General features: G+C 35.3%; 1 long non-coding RNA gene across 1 annotated transcript; it reads right to left on the minus strand.

The window, feature by feature from the left end:
* Nucleotides 1–6,278: 6,278 nt before the first annotated feature.
* Nucleotides 6,279–8,949, minus strand: LOC139814748 (uncharacterized). The gene is made up of 3 exons (XR_011732579.1): nt 8,747–8,949; nt 8,131–8,643; nt 6,279–6,357 (listed from the first exon to the last, which is right to left on the minus strand). It is a non-coding gene; the product is annotated as an uncharacterized lncRNA (long non-coding RNA).
* Between the last annotated feature and the right edge of the window lie 30 nt (nt 8,950–8,979).

Raw genomic sequence — 8,979 nt, forward strand, 5'->3', positions numbered from 1 at the left:
AACGCTTGTTTTACACTAAAATAATTATTTTTTATTAAAATTTACGTAATTTTTCGCATTATTATTAAACCATATTGCAAAGCCGTTTTCAACACATTCTCTCATGTTTACTTATTTATTAATAAATTGTTTATTTAAAAATTATTATAAACAATTAGAAAAACATATTATATTCGTTGTACTCGTCGTCTTATTTCAACTCAAAAAATGTTTTTAAAAAATTTATTCATGTTATTTATAACATTTATTCAAACATACAGTGCATCTTTTGACTATTTTTCGCACCATCTCTGAGCCAATGGTGCGTTTTTTGTGGTTTTCCCAGTAGGCCTAATCCACAAGCATTGAATATATGTCCTTTCTATGTGATAATTATTTTGACATTCCTTGGATACTAAAATTATCCAACACACAGATGTTGATGAATATTAACATTTGCCTCAAGATCGTCAAAAAGTCGTACGTTTTTCAGTAAATTCGGGGGTTTTTTTTTTAAGGAAAATGGAAAATGCTATTTTTCTATCGTAAAAAAAATATGCCATTTTTCCCTTGTTGGAAAATTGCGCTCATGGTGTCACAGCCAGTAAAAGCATGAGCGAAAGGAATTTTCTCTTTCCTTGCTGCGTTTCCTTCTGATGAACACACGATATATAGCGTTTTTCCTCGCCCATGTTTGAAAAAATGTATATTTAAATCCGAAAAGTTGAAAATCATCTAAATGAAAGACTGTCAATGTTGCCTGTCAATGTTTAACGTTTCGAGTAAACAGTCCACGTTTCTGAGCATTGCATTGTATTAATCATAAGCAGTTTGTATATTTGTGAATTTAAAAAGTTGTATTAATTGCGAAGAAAGTTAACTTATGAAGACAAACATGTCTGATTCTAACGAGTGTTTTATTTGCAATGAGAGCCTGTTAAAAGAAACTGTAGTTACAGCAAAACGAAATCCGCATTCATGACAAGTGTCGGAAATCATACAGTTCGGAATTGAGAACTCTTCGTATCGAGAAAAATCCGACGCAATATTCTCAAGCTGGACCATCTCGACGATCGAGCAGTCCTAAAAGATTTAATTTCGAATCGAACTGTTTCTTTTGCGACAAACAATGTAGAGACTATAGATGTAAAGACGATAGAACGAGACGACTTGTTTCGGCCGACAGCATTCAGCTGAGAATTCAAGAGACCGCACGAAAACGAAATGACCAATGGGCCCATGATGTACTCAGTAGAATTGAAGGAGTACATTCATTAAAAGAAGTTGGTGGTCGGTACCATACTAACTGTAATATACGCTTCTCGCACATTCCTACGGAGAATTCTGCACGAAAGCCACCAATAACTGACTTAGAGACTGCTTTTGAAAACGTTTGCCACTACATCGAAGAAAATGATGAATGTCACGCTTTTGCGCGTGCCCTGAGAGCTCATTTGCTAACATACCAGGCATTTGGCACTATGATTGTCCGAGGTATGACAAACATCGATGAAAGCGTTCGTGAATATGTCATCGAATTCTTCAGTAATTGTGACGCTGAGCCACCAACGGCTGAAACTATAAAAAATGATACACGTTTATTTGACTTAGCAATCCGATTGAAAGATGAAATGGATGTAGTGAGGAAAAGAGGACGCACAGCGCAACTTTGGATGCAGTATATGGACTGCATAAATGTCATCAAGTTATACATTGAGGCGGAGCGTTTAGGAAACTGGCATTTGCACTTGCGGTGTATTCGTGAAATGCTGCCTATTTTCCACGCATCAGGTCATTTGGCATACGCTAAATCCGCCCAGTTATACCTCCAGGACATGTCAAATCTCGAACAAGTCATGACAGTAAACGAATACCAAAAATTCACGGAAAGTAGTTATTTTACTATCCGAAGATCCGACAAAATGACTTCGGGAAATTGGACGGATATGACTATAGAGCAGACGATTATGCGCCTTTTGAAGTCTGAAGGAAGAGTTACACATGGACGTGGAATATCCGACAGCGTTCTAGCCAGATGGATCCTTGCTATGCCGACAGCCTATGAGGTTATTGACCAAATAAAGACGTTTTCCGGAGTGAGATCGACCACAGGTGAACAACACGTCGATTTGCGATCGAGTCGCATCAAAAGAAACGTGGAAGATTGCTCGCACCTGATAGAATGGCTGGAACTACATGATCCATTCCCCATATGTGATGAACTGAGATCGATATCCACTGGTTTAGTTGGAGGGCCCAAAATTAATTGCGACAAAGCATTTGAAATAGGAACAACTGCAATGAAGTCGATGGTAGGGATTAGTCTGTCAAATTTAAAATTGAAACGTTCAAACCGAGTCCAGACTTTAGCTATTGTGAAACGAGGTGTAGAAATCCATGGAGAAGTTGTCACTGTCAATACGACCTTACTTTTCCAACGAATAGTTGTATTGCTGAGTGGCAATGAGGAAGCGACACGTGATGCATTTCGCTACAAACTGGCACCTTTTCCGTTATCCTTATTCGATGATCAAGGCTTTATGAGAAAATAGAAGAAATCCGATTTATATAAATCGTTAACACCAATGGCAGTCGATCAATTCACTTTGACTGGAAGCAGAGTAATTATTGATGGTGGATTTTTATTGCATCGAGTAGTATGGTCGCTGGGGAATACGTATACCGACATATTCAAAACCTATGAGGCTTACATTCGGAGGCATTATGGTTTCAATTGCATTGTGGTTTTTGATGGATATGGAGACGATTCCTTAGGTGCAAAAAATTATGAGAGGATGAGACGAACGAACAAAAACTTCGGAGCTGATGTGACATTTACAGAGGATATGGTGGCAACCATGAATCAAGCAAAATTTCTGAGCAATGACAAGAACAAAAGTAGACTGATCAAATATCTCTCGAAACACTTTGAAACCGCTGGCATTGCCGTCAAGCAAGCAAATTATGATGCTGATCGTTTAATTGTCACCACAGCTATTGCCGAGAGTATCCAGCATGATAAAGTCGTAATCGTAGGTGAAGATGTCGACCTTGCCGTTCTCATGATTGGATTAACACCTGCGGATCGAAATATACATTTTTTCAAACAAGGGCGAGAAAAAACAATAGATGTCGTGTATTCATCAGAAGGAAACGCAGCAAAGAAAGAGTTAATTCTTTTTGCTCATGCTTTTACTGGCTGTGACACCACGAGCGCGATTTTTCAACGAGGAAAAAATAGCATTTTCCATCTCCTAAAAAAAAAACCAAATTTACTAAAAGATATACGAGTTTTTTACGATTTTGAGGCTTCAGGACAATCTATCGATGATGCAGGAGAACGTCTGATGTTGGCATTATATGGAGCATCAATTGAAGATACCCATCTTGATAATTGTCGTTTCAAGCGTTTCCAAACATCAGTTGCTCGAGCTAAGCTGGAGGTTCGTCTTGCTCAGCTGCCACCGACACTGGCAGCAGCTTCACAACATTTCCGTAGAGTATATTTTCAAGTGCAGGAGTGGCTCGGCGACAATGAATTTTCAATTCTGGATTGGGGATGGAAATATAAAAATTCTACGTTGATGCCAGTAATGACAAAATCAAAGCCCGCTCCAGAATCGTTACTAAGAAATATCTCGTGTAAATGCACAGGGTCTTGTGGGAAGGCATGTGGCTGTCGACGACTCGGCTTACAATGCTCCCAAATCTGTTTGTCTTGTCAAGGAATGTCTTGCACGAATCGAATGGCAATTGACCTTGGAAACGATGAAGTGGACAAAATAGATGATCCTAACTACGAAGAATTTGAGATCTTCCCCGGACACCAAGATCAAGAAGCTGAGCAAAACGAGGCAGAAAAGGACGAAAGTGACATAGAAGATATTATAATTCAAGCTGAGCCTATGGATACTGAGAATTGAAATAATTATTCAAGACGCGGATGTTAATTTTTATCAACATCTACGTGTTGGATAGTTTTAGTATCCAAATGATTATCACATCAAAAGAACATATTTTCAATGCTTGTGGATTAGGCCTACTGGGGAAACCACAGAAAAAAAAACGCACCATTGACTTTACCTCAAAGGTGGTGTGGAAAATAGTCAAAAAATGCACTGTCTGTATGTTTGAATAAATGTTATAAATAATATGAATAAATTTTTTAAAAACATTTTTCGAGTTGATATGAGACAACGAGTACAACGATTATAACATGTTTTTCTAATTGTTTATAATAATTTTTAAATAAACAATTTGTTAATAAATAAGTAAACATGAGAGAATGTGTTGAAAACGGCTTTGCAATATGGTTCAATAATAATGCAAAAAATTACGTAAATTTTAATAAAAAATAATTATTTTAGTGTAAAACAAGCGTTATCCGACCTATGCGCAATATTAGATAACTTTGCACGTCAATAAAAAAATCAGCGTTCGTCGTACGAAGAAAATACAAGGGTCCTTTTTTGTTGCAAATTTCGTCCACAACAAGATGCATACGATAAAATTCGTCTCAAATAAATTCTAAGGTCTGAAAACAGCGAAAAACTAAGAGTAATCCAAAAAATCAAAATTTTTTGCTTACATAGCTACAAACTAAAGAAAAAGGGTCTAAAAAATCGGTTACACCCTGAAAAGTATTCTTTGTAGTTCTCAGATGATGTGTGATTTTTTGGGAATTTTTAATTCCATTTTAAATGACTGAAAAAAATCACCGACGCAATATCAAAAAAACGATGAAATCGAGGGTTTTCGAGATCCGAGTCTCGGACTTTGACGGCGCGTGCAAGCTAAACGACTGACTTGACGATAAATGTTGTTCAGATCATTATTGTAGATAATTTTACGCTCTACAAAAAAGGTACGTATAGTTAGTTACCCTATCTTGCTTAGTTTTCGAGATATTTGAAAAAAAATAAAAAAAATTGCGTTTTTTGTTGATAATATTGTTAATAACTTTTTAATGCGCATGCGCATTGCGAAGCAAACTAAATCCCACTTACAGCACCTTAAATCAAAGCGAATCATGGTGGTTGCAACCTGAAAAGAGTAATTGGAAGGTTCGATGTCTAATATGACTGGCCTAATACCCAAAACTGCAAATCTTGCAAAAATAGCGCCAATGCACGGCTGCTGCATGGTGACCGCCACCACAATCCACATATACGTTAAATGTGATATCTCTGTCAAGAACATTCGTGATAAGATCACCTCATCGGGCATCAAATATAATTTCTTTTCAAGAGCATACGTGTCTCGCGATGATTTCATCGAACACGTGCAAAACTGCAAATTTTGCAATTTCGCATAAGTTAATGGAGCGTTATTGTTTTGAAGAACATGTCGCGACGTGTCTCGCGATGATTTTATCGAACACGTGCAAAACTGCAAAATTTGCAATTTCGCATAATTCAATGGAGCGTTATTGTTTTGAAGAACATGTCGCGACATGTCTCGCGATGATTTCATCGAACACATGCAAAACTGCAAATAGCGCCGATGTACGGCTGCTGCGTTGATACAGATCAAATCACCAAAAGTCAATGGCGCGTTTTCGTGAACGTACGTGTCTCGCAATGATTTCATCGAACACGTGCAAAACTGCAAATTTTGCAAATAGCGCCGATGTACGGCTGCTGAGATGAAATTAGATATGATAAGCAAACGATGCATCATTAGTAGAATATAAAATGACGAATCGAAAACTGGAAGTCGTGAGTGCAACAAATGGCGTTAGCAAGAGGATCGTGTAATAACATGGAGCAGGAGTTGTTGGAGCAATCGACCCTGTTAAATTCGAGGGAAAACTTTGCCGCGTGGGAGCAACGATGCGACGAGTTTATCGAATTGTTGGAAGAACAAAGCCGAATTAAACGGCCACGATTATCAATCGATCAGTCATCGATCGGTCTCAAACAGTCATTGGTCGCTTGTATCGCAAGACTCGAAGGTTTGAAAGACTCGGTACGTCAACGTTTCATACATGTGGGTGCTGGATACAGTGCGAGTGAGACAGGACTCAGATGGCGCGAGATAGATACGGCTTTTGAAAGCCGTATATTGACTGGTGCGGTGATAAATTCCAAACACATCGACCCTCGTCAATTTCTCAAAGATGCGGGAGACATTGTACTCGATCGTGTGCGGAACGTCATGCAACGACATGGCAATGTAAAAATAACACAGTGTTTAATGGTGAATTTGTTGCGGGTGACAAACGCGCAAATAAAAGTATCGCAACGAGAAACTATGAACTCTTTCGTGAGTCCGATCTGCACGAGTGGTACAAGAGACTCGTGTCACGTCTGACGGTATAATCACCGTTATATTCCAGCCGCATAAATTTTTTCGATTTCCATCCTAATTGCACAGCACCTGAAAACAAAACAACATTATAATATAACAATCATTCTTTAAAATAACTGTCACAACAATCACTCAGCTGATGCGAACACGCGTTCTTAAAGTAGCAGACATAAGCCTAGAGAACATGGCCGCCTTAAGGTACCCTTTCAAGCTTAAGCCCCATTTTTATGAATCACACTATAAACTTTTGGACAATTGCTTGTTAAAATTCCCCAGAATTACTAAAATTGATCGTAAATGAATATTACAAGCTTTATGAGATCTTTTATGCAATACAAATTCAATTCAACACACGAATAAATACATGTTCCATAAGAATAAACTCAGAAGATTAAAATAAAATATAAATGAATTAATTAAAAATAGATTATTCATAAGAACATAACCTTTTATGCCTGAGAAACATTATCACGCTAAAATAGTAATTATTTCATTAGCATTTTTTCAAACATGATTGTTATAAACAATTAAATTATATTATTAACAGACCTAGTTAGTGTGATTACTAGAACTATCACAAAAAGTCGAATAACTTCTGATTATAAACCATTATTGTATCTCTCAAAATAAACTAATTAACAATAAAATTTATCATAAAAATATTATTAAAAATGATAAATAAAATCACTACAAATACCCAGCAGAGCATGTCAAGTAACCTCACAAAAACTCCCACATCATATCTCTTCTTAATTCCGAGATATAATTAAAAATTATGGAAATCCATAAAACACAGAAATTTTAAACAACCTAAAATAATGGCTTTAATTATCTGAACACAACAAAAGAAACCCCATCTTTTTATCTCTTACCGTTCTCGAGTTATAAATTATTAAAGTTTCACATCCGCCATTTTGAATTTCCTACCCTTTTGACTTACAAAGACCAAATCACTTTTACATTAATATTTTAGTCTTTTATACATTTTAAAGCTGAAAAATTTCATTTCTAAACAAAAATTTTGACACTTAATTATTATGATAAAAATGGAATCTCTCCTACTCCTAAACACCAGTAACGTTAACGCCGATTTTCTATTTAAATTAATTAAATTAATAAATGTAATTGAAAATTGAACATTCACTCCATGAAAGACGAGGATAGTTTAATACCAGTTCACAGAGAGTAAGACAAGGATAGCCCTATAGACTCTTAATAAATTAAAATAAAAATGAAAATAAATCGACGGAGATAAAACAATTATAGAAATACATTCTCTTATATTTATGGAAAAACACCACATTAAAATAACTATTATCTATTAATATTTTTTAAAAACCAATTGTTATAAACAATTAAAATTATATCAATTCCATTTTACTAACTACGTCATCAAAATCATCTCAAAAAACCGATCGACTTAATGAAAAAATACCTACTACAAGATTGTTCGATTTTGCAACTTATTTTTATAAACAATTATAAATAAATAATTAACCACACCAATAATAGCCGCTAAAACGTGCCCCAGGTTATGCACAATAACTTTTGTATAAGTCAAAACCTCGTCACTCCTCTGGTTGAGGCTACAAAAAATTCCAAAGGGAAAGACACCCGGTATAACGATTTAGCATGGGAGTTGTGCCATATAATTGATATTATACGCCCTAATTATCGAAAATTCGACTGGATCGAACTTCGATCCTTAATATCTCTTAAACTACGCCTGCTAAAAATATCCCGTTTGCATGTAAATTAAGTTTGAACCTTCCTCTTCAAGCCCGTATAAAAAACATCATTTTTAACAACTTGCTACACCTAATTAATTAACAAAATACATACCTCCGTCTGCATTCGTCCATATAATTGGCAATTATGTGGATGAAAACTATTATGTGGATGAAAACTCGTTCGGGTAAACACGAATTTTGATTGCGCACATAAACTCTGCATCAGTACACCTACGAAAAATGATAATAACTTTTATTTCTGCAATTGTTTATTTACGAAATATTTATAACAATAAAATAACAAACGCTCATAAACAAGATGATATTAGAAATTCAAAACCTCTTAAATAAAGAGAACATAACAATATCAATACGCGAATTAAAGAGTACTAATTTATTTAATTAATAAATTGTTATTAACAAATACATATATCAACAATAAAATTTTCCAATACTATATTATGCTTTAGTGAAAGTCCTACAATATGTTTCTTATACACTCCTTTCAAATTCCCAACCATTCGCGAGATATAAAAATAATAAAAATCTTATTATATATATATATATATATATACAATTTAATTTCATTGATTTTCGTACTAATGAGAATGCTGACCACTCCTACCTGCATGATACATTATTAACATGATATTAGAATCATTATTACCACTGCTAAAATCACTTTTATCAATATTATTATTATTAACAAAATATATATATATACTTACTAAAATTAATATAAATCTCAAGCGTCAAACACTGAAGCGCCACTCACGAACCTGAGAAAGATAGAATTGTACATGCGTAGCATAAGGAACGCGAATCCGAGCGAGATGCGAATATTGTACGATCTGAAGGAGAGAAAGAGAGAGTCAGATATACTATAGTAACTGTTAGACGAAGAGAGCAATATCTTTTATACTTTAGACATGCTAATAATGACTTTAATTGTACTATTGAA

This window comes from Temnothorax longispinosus, chromosome 6 (genome assembly GCF_030848805.1).
Source record: "Temnothorax longispinosus isolate EJ_2023e chromosome 6, Tlon_JGU_v1, whole genome shotgun sequence".
In the NCBI taxonomy this organism is placed as follows: Eukaryota; Metazoa; Arthropoda; class Insecta; order Hymenoptera; family Formicidae; genus Temnothorax; species Temnothorax longispinosus.